The 13813-nt window shown below is 46.0% G+C and overlaps 1 pseudogene; it reads left to right on the top strand.

Annotated features, from left to right (window-relative positions):
* Window positions 1-13813, top strand: part of LOC139762448 (carbohydrate sulfotransferase 11-like) — a 39304-nt pseudogene that overhangs the window by 14042 nt on the left and 11449 nt on the right.

Here is a 13813-nt window from a genome sequence, read left to right as displayed (position 1 = left end):
ATATATATATATATATATATATACCCATTTACCCTAAGTCTTTCCAGAGGCTTCTGACGCCCAAGGCTTCGACACTTCCAGTAGCAGGAAAATGTGGACTTTATTTTTCAAAGAGAGAAGTTCTTTGAGGAGACTCCATTCCCAAAGATACCAACAAAATTTGACAGATTTCGCACAAAGGTCACATTAACCTCTCAGATTTCTCCTTTCACACAGTCTTCCAAACCCTGGCATCAACTTCTGGAGTATCTCACTCGAATTTGCCACCAGAGTCTTGTCATTATCAAACAGGATCTGACTCACATCCTACGCCCCCTAACCTCAATACAATGCAAACTTGCGCTTCTCTCCATGACCCTTGCGTTCACCTCCCTCACCTCCCCATCCATGATTACCTTAAACAACCATGGCGACATCATCCCCCTTCCCTCCCCGCCCATGTTGATGACATACCTTCAGGTGAAATGAATCACTCTCGTCTTCCCCTACTCGCACACACGCCTGGCTCTGTTCTCGTTGCATCTAGCATCTTTCCTCCCCCACCATATATTCGTCACTCCATCCTCAAAGCATCTGTATTAACCCTGTCATCCGCATTTCCTAGATTCATAAATGCCACTTATAAATTCCTCTCTTTCTCCGGGTATTTCTCACTCAAATTCTTCAAAGTAAACACCAGATCCACACATCCGCTACCACTTCTGAGGCCACATTGTTCCTCCCCATTCTGATTCCCTGTGTACATCACCATCATCTCAGTCACCACTCCCTCATACAACATATCAGGGACACTCAACAAACTCATACCTCTGTCATTGGAACATTCACTTTTGTCCTTCTTGTCTTCATGCAATGGCGCAAACAACATTCTGTCAGAGCTCAGGCACTTCACCTTGACCCATAGAAACAAAGAAAATCCCAAATAACCAGTCAGTGACCCTATTAGCACCTCTTCTTGAGATATTCAAATGCAGTCCCATCTACTCCAGCCGCTTTGCCACACATCGTCTGCCGCATGGTATTCACCACTTCTCTTTTCACCAAACAACTCGCAATATCTCCCCGACTCCTACGCCTCATACCTACAAGATACTTTATCTTCTCTGCCTCCTTTTTGTACGTCTGTTCCCTTCAGTGATGCTCCTGTTTTCTCGCTTGTTTTCCTCACATCATTCACCTCCTTTCAAAACTCTCCCTGAGCAGTGCTGGTACAAGATGCTGTCTTGTGGACAATGGTGATGGTGTCTGTGGCGATTACGTTGGTTAGGGAAACTGCACAGTTGTCTCTAGGTGATTTCTGGCATTTCTAACTGTGCAAGTTAATACCATAGACCACTCGGCCATTTTACCAAGGGTTCTGATTGCAGGTCATTCCTAGTGTTCTGGTAATGGCACGTCTTTCTCCAGCCGAGCGCAGTTGCACAAGTGCAAACCCCAGAAGCCATGTTGATTCAGGTTCATAGAGGCTTTTGCCTCCGAGGAAACAAATGGTAATTCTCTGGTAATTTTGGCATACCTGATCCAGGTTTCATTGTACCCTTGGCTTCCTTAACTCTCCTGAGAAGGTTCCTCATATTGATCAATGGTGTTGTCCAATATGCCGAAGCGTTCGGCCTTGTGCTCTGGGGCAAGTTATCAGTTTATGATGAATTTCTACCTGTTGAGCAATGGCTGATGCTTGTGTACGTCCAGCATCAAAATCACCAGTGATGTAGGCACGTCTCGAGCACCTTGTAGGAGCCTGGTGGCGTCCGTTTCTCCTGGCGTGGTGGTATTTATGTTGTGGCTAGGTTGACAGGATCCAACGAGGTCATAAATCTAACTGAAAGGGTATCCCGGGTACTGGAAGTCCTCGAATATTCAATGCTGTAGCCATTTGCGTCCAGCAGTGCTAAAATCCCAGCCTGGACTTTTAGATAAATGATGTGATCCAGGGGATGTGTTTGGTGATGTGGAAGGTCGTGGCTGTTTATCAGAACGATATCTCGTTGTTCATGCCATCATATGTTCATGAATGTGAGAGACCTGATTGACCAGTGTTGCTTGTTGTGTTGTATAACTTTGATCACCGTGCAACACCGAGTGAACATCGTGTCCCCTTATGGATTTTGCTCTTGCTACGACTATTGTTTCTTGATGATAGGTAGTTGATGGTGTTCTGAATGGTGGAGGTATATCGTGGTCATTTGCGATAGGAATATCTGCGTCTGTCTTTTCATTAGGATTTATGTAACTGTAATCGTCTTTGGAGATGTTCATATATGGGAGTTGTTGCCTGTGCTCCCAGGTTTGAGAGACGGAGATCAGGTGCGAGACAGGAGGTGATATCTCTGTAGATAGCGTCCCATGATACAACAGTGTGATGCTGTGTGGATGATATGCACTCGATGAGGCTTATGGTCAGTGTTGAGTGATAATGTCTTTGCACCTGAGGCACTACACTCCCTTCTGGCTCGTCCAGTACTGAATCTAGAGTGCTGGCAAGTCCGTAACGGTCTACTTATGGTGTCCTAACCACTCCTGGTATACTGTTTTGTTACAGTGAATCAACATGTGATGGTAGGAGCCAGGGGTATAAGTCTCTCTCCTCTTGTCATGGGACTTGCTAATCATGGCAACTATTTTGAACTGCATTTTTGAAGTTTTTTTATGCACATTTCCTGCAATGGGCACTTACAGCCAGAGGGTAAATAAGGGTAGTGAAGGCGAGTTTTCTCAGCGCTACACTGGTCCTGCTTTGATCATAGTGCTACTTTGTCTAATCTTACAGTCGTGGATGGACTAGGTATAAATGCTTATGGCTGATTTGCTCCCAGATATGGTCGTGTCCAGCGAACATTGAGCAGATCTTGGCTGTCTCTCTCTCTCTCTCTAGATTGAGGACATTCTTTTGTGGTATGCTCTTCGACGGCATAAAGTAATATTTTGTTCTGTTAATACACCGATGGCATACTTTCAGAACCTGTTGTCGTGGAGTTTGAGGCCACCTCTGTTGAGACACACTTGATTTTGTTATTGTTTATATGTCTATAATGCTGTCCCCGTGTTCAACACATTGTTCAACAATTCTTGGTTTGGTCTAGATCATAGTCTTGTAGAACTTTAGTATTCTTCTGGATGATGGATAGATAGATAGAGTGATTTGGGACAATGTGGCATACAGGGGTCGACGTACTGTCAAAGGAGTGAACCAGGGCATGTGTAGTGAGTGTCCAGGGGAAACCATGGTAAGGTCTGTGGGGCCTGGATGTGGATAGCGAGCTGGGATTTCGGTTTATAACACATGACATCAAGAGAATGGATGTGAGCGAATGCGTGCTTTCTTCGTCTGTTCCTAACACTATATCGCTAACGCGAGAAACGACGAACAAGTATGAAAAAATATAGGGTAAGAGAAGTCTTCAGAACTCACAGGGAAAATAGAAGAACATGTTCTTTTGTTTTCTTTGTGAGTTAAGGTGTGTGTGTGTGTGTGTGTGTGTGTGTGTGTGTGTGTGTGTGTGTGTGTGTGTGTGTGTGTGTGTGTGTGTGTGTGTGGGGAGGCTTCTTCGCATTTCGTCTGCTTATTCTTACCCCAGGAATTAAGAGTCACATTCGGCAAAGTTGGACCATCGCATTGCGGTCTCGTCGAAGGAGAGTTCCTCGCTCCAGCGGAGCCCATCTTTCTGCTTCAGCACAGCATATGTCTCCTTTTAGCCATCAACAGCTATTTCCTTTTTCTTTTCCTTTCCTTTATCATGTCCCCAGTTACGATATCAACATTAATGGCTGATATACTGATCAATATAATATGTCTGTGTGATAATGATTATCCTCAAAGTCAACACGAACATGGTATGACTCGACGGTGCTACTGGAGTGCCACCATATAGTGACCTGTAGCCTGGCGTGAGTGTTGACCTGAGCTGGCCAAGCGAATGTGGGGCAACCTAGCAGGCAGAGGGGGGTCGGGCGACTCGGACAACCACACTCGGTGGTGAGTGGTCACAGAGGAAGGCGGTTCAGTGGTCATTCTCTCTCTCTCTCTCTCTCTCTCTCTCTCTCTCTCTCTCTCTCTCTCTCTCTCTCTCCGGACGGGCTGCGACCTCCTTGCGGACAAGTGACCTGAAGGAAAGTCTTCGGAGTCTCTTACTCACCCCACTATATTCCCCTTGACACACTCCCCCGATGGGGCTTCTCGGGGCTCGGCCAGGCCTGCGCCCCACGCCGGTCACGACTGGTCAAGCGGTGTGACCTCCTTCGTCATGGCATATGGCCTCTAATGCCATCCGACGCCAGGCACATGCACGAATTATAGCTCGGGGAGAAAAAGAGTGAGAGAGAGAAGAAAAAAAAAAGACATCTGACAAAATTCGTCAAATGAAGGACCACTTCATTAAGAATTTCCTCACGTGATGTGTTCAACACACTTGCATCGCCAACTTTCACTCAGAACCAGAATACCTGAAAATAAGATTTTTCCCTCTCAAAGAGACGACATGAACCTTAAGAATCAACGAGGAATTCTTGTACACGATTCTCTCACTAACGAGTTACACGTCTCGTAGATAATCTATTCACGATTTACCAGACCAACACACACTGAAGACAGGGCTCAACGCCACACACCCCGCCCGGTCCTACGACGCCACACACCCCGCCCGGTCTTACGACGCCACACACCCCGCCCGGTCTTACGACGCCACACACCCCGCCCGGTCTTACGACGCCACACACCCCGCCCGGTCTTACGACGCCACACACCCGCCCGGTCTTACGACGCCACACACCCCCCCGGTCTTACGACGCCACACACCCACCCGGTCTTACGACGCCACCCACCCGCCCGGTCTTACGACGCCACACGTCAAGCGCGGGACATATATGGCTCGTGATTATAGTACTTCGTTATCACAGTTACTCAGATACAAAGCTTGTTAAAGTTGTTTTATTATAGCTATTTACAGAGGGTTGGATCATCATCTGCTCACCACTGATTATTTTGGGAGATTTGATACACCGATCTCCATCCTGTACTTCTTCCTTACTCTTCAAGAAAGGTAACACGCCATTGAATAATTTTTCTAATCTTAAAGGCTCCAACCACAGATACAAGTCCTGTATATTCAAAAAATAATATGACTGAAATAATTGAAAGTATCGGATATTTTCTATACATGATAGATCAGAGGCATGTTAGCTTTACGAATTAATGGAATTACTCTCTGAGAATAAAACTAGCTGGGATCTCAGTGGAGAGGTGGTGGTTGTGGGGGTCCAAAGAGGCACAAAGGAGAGACCTCTGGTTCCGCTGCAGACCGAGGCATCAGCGGCATCTATCTGTCTCCTTCGTCAGCCTCACCCTACCCTCAAGGATAAGCCAAGGTAGTTCGTCCCCAGGACGTAATCCTATACCGTCTATTCTAAGAGGATCTGGACACCAACTCGTCGCCTCTTTCGACTGAAGCCAAGCACAAGATACATTGAAGAGATGAAGGATTCGAGGTGTTCCCTCGTAAATTGGTCGCTAGCAGTTGTGGCCGCCAGTTACGGGACGCAGGAGAAAGTTGTTTCTTCAAGGATCTCCCAGCCAGCCAGACTACACACCATGACAGAACAAGACGCAGCAAAACATCAGTCTCCAAGTCTGTCATTAACAACCTAACTTGGCAGAAAACGACGGGTTTCATGGACGAAATGATACAAAAGAAAAAGAAGAGGAAAAAAAAAAAAGAATTCCTCCCCAGGTAAAGGTTCTTAAAGCGATTCGCTACGCCAAAAGATCTGGACGGAGTAATGGCGAGTCGAAATTGCTGTAGTCATTCCACCTTTTCGTAACTACTTTTTTTTCGTCTTTCATTTTTTTTCGTGTATATATTTTTTTTTCTCTCGAGGGAGACACTGATTATGCCTACAAGAAAGTGATAGTGGTGTTAAGCAATATGTTAAGAGCATTTTGTTCTACACGTCCGATGAAGGTTATACGCTGTAGAAATGATGGCCCCCTCCTCTCTCTCTCTCTCTCTCTCTCTCTCTCTCTCTCTCTCTCTCTCTCTCCACAATGCATACGTGCACACACACACACACACACACACACACACACACACACACACACACACACCCATACATCCATATGCAAAGCAAATCAGCTCACACAACGCCTCTATCTCTCTCAGTCCAGTTTTTAAGACAACATATGATCTTCCATACATGCAAGTGTTGAGTGAATCCTGTACCGAAGTTTCTGAAGCGAGAGGGTAGAAACAAGCCTCTCTACCAGATGAGAGACACATGTGGAAAATGTGGCTTAGATATACCTTAGTTTACACAAGGTACCCATTTATCGACCAGCCTCAGAAAAAGGATGAACAGCTGGGTTGATGCGTGAGCCCACTACCCTGTCCAGGATTCGAAACACGATTCGAAACCCGTGTGTGATTCATAGTCAGCAGTGTGAACCATTACCCCGGCGCTAACAGAACCTTATAAAAGTTTTACATTAAGCTTTCTGATTACCTTTTTTTTTTTCTAAGAAAACTTTTTGAAAGACAACGGGACTTTATCAACATGTTATGCAAAGAATCGACACAAGTTTCAGTGGATAAGATATCAGCAAAACCGATGTTTTCACAGGTAGATTGGTAGATTGATGGTACTCATTTAATACGATTTAATATGAAGATCTAAAACGCCTTCGATTAAACCAAAAGTTCTAAAACAGTGATCCTCGTAAAAACAAAATAAAACCCACAACAACAACAACAAAAAAAGAGATAAACAAAAGATTGGCTACTGGAGAAGATTCGAACCTTTAAGACGTTGGCCAAGAGAAGTTCGAATACCACAAAATGAATACAGCTTTGGATTAGACTCCCTCTCTCCCACCCACCGCCCTCTTTCATAATCGCTTAATGCACCTTTCTCATCTGCCTCCAGGTAGACTTAGATTCCATTGCCTTGGTGTCCGGAATTATAACACGATGTTAACATCGGTGTCTAGTATGTACTCTCATGGTGAGACAATTCGCCTCCAGCGCCAATACAGCTGGCAGTTATCTCGTCTTCTCTTGTTGTTTAAGTCTCTGAGCACGACTGTACGACCCTTGAACACGACAGTATAAATTTTCGGACACGACGGTACGACCACTCTTCCAGCACGACACCATAACTCTCTGGTACGACTGTACGACCCTTGAACACGACAGTATAAATTTTCGGCACGACCGTACGACCCTTGAGCACGACAGTAAGACCCTTCGGCACGACCGTACGACCCTTGAGCACGACAGTATAACCCTTCGGCACGACCGCACGACCCTTGAGCACGAAAGTATAACCCTTTGGCACGACGGTACGACCCTTCAGCACGACAGTAGAACCCTTTGGCACGACGGTACGACCCTTGAGCACGACATTATAACCCTTTGGCACGACGGTACGACCCTTGAGCAAGACAGTAGAACCCTTCGGCACGACCGTACGACCCTTGAGCATGATGGTCACTTTAAAGCCGAGACATCATGCCCAAAAAGGGTCGCGCCGGCGTCGTGTTCAAGACAAGATCTTGAACAATGTGGTATGTATCTGACACTGTACAATCTCTTGAACCCCAGACCCGGGACATCTTACCAACAAGTACCCCATTGTCTTGTAACACTACAGTACCTACTGCCATGGTCTATAACCCGTGGTTGTACGAGGCTACAATACCTCAACCATGTTCAGGACCCTGTGGTCATACAAGACTACAATACCCCAACTATGTTCAGGACCCTGTGGTCATATAAGACTACAATACCCCAACCATGTTCAGGACCCTGTGGTCATATAAGGCTACAATACCCCAACCATTTTCAACACCCTGTGGTCATATAAGACTACAATACCCCAACCATGTTCAATACCCTGTGGTCATACAAGACTGCAATACCCCAACCATGTTCAATACCCTGTGGTCATATAAGGCTACAATACCCCAACCATGTTCAATACCCTGTGGTCATATAAGGCTACAATACCCCAACCATGTTCAATACCCTGTGGTCATATAAGGCTACAATACCCCAACCATGTTCAATACCCTGTGGTCATATAAGGCTACAATACTCCAACCATGTTCAATACCCTGTGGTCATATAAGGCTACAATACCCCAACAATATTCAATACCCTGTGGTCATACAAGACTACAATACCCCAACAATATTCAATACCCTGTGGTCATATAAGGCTACAATACCCCAACCATGTTCAATACCCTGTGGTCATATAAGGCTACAATACCCCAACAATATTCAATACCCTGTGGTCATACAAGACTACAATACCCCAACAATATTCAATACCCTGTGGTCATATAAGGCTACAATACCCCAACCATGTTCAATACCCTGTGGTCATACAAGACTACAATACCCCAACCATGTTCAATACCCTGTGGCCATACAAGACTACAATACCCTAACCATATTCAATACCTTGTGGTCATACAAGACTACAATACTGTATAGTTAAATCTACAATATCCTCAATCAAATGTAAGATTTCATTTCTTTCCTTCATTCTAAAACAGAGCAGAGTAAGTCATGGACAAATCACCCAGCGCAACATGACTGAGTCAGGGCTTCAAATTCTCTGGAAAATCGCCAGGAAGGTATACACTAGAAAGGAATCTTTGTGCAAACAAGACACACTGCCACTGAGTTTGCCTTGTCTGCTTTGTGGTTTGCTTTCTTCCCTTTTAATCACCACGATATTTTCAACTTGTAAGCACGACGGTATACGACCCTTGAACACGACGGTACACGACCCTTGAGCACGACGGTATACGACCCTTGAGTACGACGGTACACGACCCTTGAGTACGACGGTACGCGACCCTTGAGTACGACGGTATACGACCCTTGAGTACGACGGTACACGACCCTTGAGTACGACGGTACACAACCCTTGAACATGACGGTACACGACCCTTGAACATGACGGTACACGACCCTTGAGCACGACGGTACACTACCCTTGAGCACGACGGTATACGACCCTTGAGCACGACGGTACACGACCCTTGAGCACGACGGTACACGACCCTTGAGTACGACGGTACACGACCCTTGAGCACGACGGTACACGACCCTTAAGCACGACGGTTCTACTTTGGGCATGATGACCTTACCTCTGAAATGATCCATAAAGGTCAGGTCAAGAGACTCTGGACCAATCACAAATGGCCTGGTCATAGGTCACGTGATCACACCTAAGGGTCGTACCGTCGTGCTCAACACTTCGTACCGTCGTGTTCAACACTTCGTACCGTCGTGCTCAACACTTCGAACCGTCGTGCTCAAACGTTCGTACCGTCGTGCTCAAACGTTCGCACCGTCGTGCTCAAACGTTCGTACCATCGTGCTCAAACGTTCGCACCGTCGTGCTCAACACTTCGTACCGTCGTGCCCAAAAGTTTGTACCGTCGTGCTCAAATGTTCGTACCGTCGTGCTCAACACTTCGTACCGTCGTGCTCAAAAGTTTGTACCGTCGTGCTCAAACGTTCGTACCGTCGTGCTCAACACTTCGTAGCGTCGTGCTCAACACTTCGTACCGTCGTGCTCAACACTTCGTACCGTCGTGCTCAACACTTCGTACCGTCGTGCTCAAACGTTCGTACCGCCGTGCTCAAACGTTTGTATCGCTGTGTGTGTGTGTGTGTGTGTTAGGCAAAGCTATGCGTAGCCAACCTCGCTCATTTGGCGCCTGAAATCACAACGTGAGTTCCTGGAAACTTTTCGAAAATCATTCGACACACAGTGAAAAGGAAGTGAAGCAATTATATCAAATAAAGGAACAGAGAGAGAGAGAGAGAGAGAGAGAGAGAGAGAGAGAGAGAGAGAGAGAGAGAGAGAGAGAGAGAGAGAGAACGATGAAGCAAGTCTTTTTTTTTCACTCTCTTTTCGCTTCGTTCTCCTCACGAACTGCAAGGGGGGGAAAAGAACAATCTGGAAAGCGCTAATGTAATGTTATATACGTGAACTTCAACAAAAAAAAAAAGAAATGGAATGATCTGTTTCAGCTTGTGTGTGCGTTCTCTCTCTCTCTCTCTCTCTCTCTCTCTCTCTCTCTCTCTCTCTCTCTCTCTCTCTCTTCTCTCTCTCTCTATCTATCTATCTATCTATCTATCTATCTATCTATCTATATATATATATATATATATATATATATATATATATATATATATATATATATATATATATGTTCTATGAAGGTGCGCGTTCATATGCACTTTACTCGTATTCATATACCTCCGCGTTGTACAGTTAGGTTCGGTAAAACGCTATCAGCTGGCTATGTGCGTCTGTTCGGAAATAACCAATATAGACCCCGTTGCTCACCATTGTGAGACGAAGGGTATTCGAGTACTTAGTATTTCGAATAGTTGTTTCCTATTATACAGTCCCATAGCCTAGCGGTTAGCATGCCTGCCTCTTGCACAGGGGTCCCGGGTTCGATCCTGGCTGTTGGAGGTTTGTATGTTCTATGAAGGTGCGCGTTCATATGCACTTTATTCGTATATATATATATATATATATATATATATATATATATATATATATATATATATACACTGCAGTGGTATATACGTCATGCACATAATTAAATCATTTGCTAATAACCACACACACACACACACACCCACCCACACCCATCGCAGACATCAGCAGCTGACGATCTGTGATTTCCTCTCCGTCCCAGAACGAGGCGTCGCTACGGGCGGAGTACCAGGCCCGCGGGGAGGTGGCCCACCAGGTGTGTCAGGCCTACGACGTCTACATGGCCCAGGACGAGTACATCCGTCGCTCTGACCACCAGCAGGAGAAACTCCAGTACTCAGACTGGTTCACGCTCAAGAGGTGAGGAAGACGCGTGTGTGTGGGTATACATGAGGTACATGAACAGCCATACGGCTTGAAAAATAAATCACGATTGAGATAATACAGTTATTACAGAGCTTGGGGAAGAGAGAGAGAGAGAGAGAGAGAGAGAGAGAGAGAGAGAGAGAGAGAGAGAGAGAGAGAGAGAGAGAGAGGCCACACGATGAAACTGAGTTTGTAGATGAGGGGGGAAAAAAATAAACACAAGAAATCAGAAAGTTGTATCACACTAACGAAACTCGAATAGACAAAGATGAGAGGGTGTCCAACACACACACACACACACACACACACAGCCTCCCTCCCTCACTCCCACCCTCCCCACGTACTGTGCAAACAGGTGATTTGGTAATTCGTCTGCCACAGCCGAGCCAAAAAGATGTTGTGTAAGACATTTCAACGGCTGGAACGCATGCGCGTGGCGCTGTGCAGGTCGTCAGAGCTAACCTGCTTCAAAGCGGAAAAAAAAAAAATAGAGAAAGAAAAAGGAAAGAAAGAAAATATCATGTGGTCAAATATTCTTTCTTTTTATTCTTTTTTTTGTGCAACGGCTCCACAGGAAATGGGACCAAGACACAGTCGTGAGAGGCTGATAATACTGGAAGAGAAAGAAAGTTAATCGAAGCCTTCCTGATGTATCTATTTATTAATCAATTGTTTGTTATATGACTCTGAGGGCTAGTGCCTCCTGTGGAAAAAAAAGAAAGAAAAAGGTCGGGCATCATCTTTTTGTGTTATCATTTTGATGCCGTAGCCTTCCAGGCAAAGGCTACAGCCTCTTGGAAAAAGAACCAAGTGATTTTGCCCTCCCAGAGAACCCTCAAGCCACACCCCTATGGCCGCCATCTCTCATCCTTCTTGTGTACTTCCAAAAAAAAGAAAAAAAATGAATAAGTTGCATTGATCTCTAGTGTTCTTTTATTACTCTAGCGATCATCACGATTACCTTCTTCCATTTATCTATTACGTCATCTATGAAGAGAAACACTTGGCTTTTCCGATGATGTGAAGGACTGTTATATACGACAGACAATGCGATGTGGGAGAATAATGATCTCACAAGATATCACAGTTTACTGGGCCAGTGTTTGCGAGGCGGTGTACACCGCACGAGAGAGTAAAAAAAGACTACAGTGTTGGATCTTTCCCTCCCTCATCACGGCTGCTGGAGCAAGCCACCACTAGCATTCTCCTCCAACTTATCACTTAACGGTTTAAAAAAAAAAAAAGAAGGAGAAAATCTACACGTTTTATGAGCATCGTTTGAAGACATTTTTATTGGCTTTCCTTTCAATTATCCTCCTGAGTCAGCCGCGGTAAATTTCACTCCTTGCCATCTCGTAGCCAGGACTTCCTGCGCTTGCACGGAGTAGAGACGAGACACCTCCCCCTCATCACCACCACCTCCCAAGTCTTGGCCACCACACACACACACACACACCCACACACACCCACACACACACCGTCTTGACCACCATGTACAACCCCATCCCCCCTTGTCATCTGTGGCCACCTTCCTTTTACTGAAAACCCAGCCAAGTCTTGGCCACCACACACACACACACACACACACACACACACACACACACACACACCGTCTTGACCACCATGTGCAACCCCATCCCACCCCATACCCCCCCCCTTGTCATCTGTGGCCACCTAACTTTTACTGAAAACCCAGCCAAGTCTTGGCCACCACACACACACACACACACACACCCACACACACCCACACCGTCTTGGCCACCATGTACAACCCCATCCCCCCTTGTCATCTGTGGCCACCTAACTTTTACTGAAAACCCAGAGGGTACAGCGTAACACAGCCCAGGCATTTCTTTTCCTTATTCCCCCCCCCAGCTTACAGTTACGAAAGTGGTGGTGCTGCCTTATTAGAACAGCAGGTAAGATGAGAGGTATTTGGGTGTATCTGTTGCGCTCCTGCTCGCACTCAAAGACAAGCATAACGAAGATGTTCTGGCCGCTCGTGTGTCACATCATTACACGCAGTACGAATGAATCGTTCGTAGGTGACTCACGAATACGTGCGGATTCGAGAAATCGTCTGCAAAGGCAGAGGTTGGGGTTGAGTGTTGCCTTAATGCTGAAGTTTATGGTTGCCTCACGTGCACGTGTGTGTGTGTGTGTGTGTGTGTGTGTGTGTAAGCGCGCGTGTGAGTGCGTGTGATTGCTGTGACTACTGTTCGTGATTACTATTTGCTTATTACAGGGAGAGAGTTTCACACTCGTGTAGTCGTGTCTTCACCTTGTATTTGTGCACCCTGTCTTCACTTCTTAATGTGTATACACACGCACCCCAGCCTCAGCCGGGTACTCTTTTTCATCAAGTAGCTTCGAGGGGGAGGACGAACAGCTGGGTTGGCTGTGGGCCGACTGCCTCGAAAAGGATGAGAACACTTGCGAGCCTGTGTGTGTGTGTGTGTGTGTGTGTGTGCGTGTATGTGTGTGTGTGTGTGTCTTACACTGCCTAGCTACGGCGGTACGACTTTTGAGCACGACGGTACGACCCGTGAGCGCGAACTTTGAGTATGAGAGGCATCCACTTGTAGGCGAAGGATGATATATCTGGCGGCATAACTGGTATCCAGGTTATATTTGCTCACAGGCGGCAGTGAAAGACAAAGTGAACGTACAGTACAATCAGACCAGAGATTAAATTTTCACTGCTAACGCCCCTGGTGTGCGACAGACCTCAGAGTGAACACTACCTCTGTCGTCCTGTCAATTGGGCTATGACAAGTGACGGGGAACTCTGTCACGACTGTGGCCTGTCATACCCCTTCGACACCTGAGGGGCAAAAGTAAGTCACTGATGGTCTTCACTGTACATACGAGAGAGTAAGAGAGAGAGAGAAAAAATGAACATGTTGGTTTTAGATATTTAAACAGTG

Source organism: Panulirus ornatus, chromosome 43 (genome assembly GCF_036320965.1).
Source record: "Panulirus ornatus isolate Po-2019 chromosome 43, ASM3632096v1, whole genome shotgun sequence".
NCBI lineage: Eukaryota > Metazoa > Arthropoda > Malacostraca > Decapoda > Palinuridae > Panulirus > Panulirus ornatus.
The sequence above is the reverse complement of the archived record's forward strand: the minus strand, read 5'-3'. Positions and strand labels throughout refer to the sequence as shown.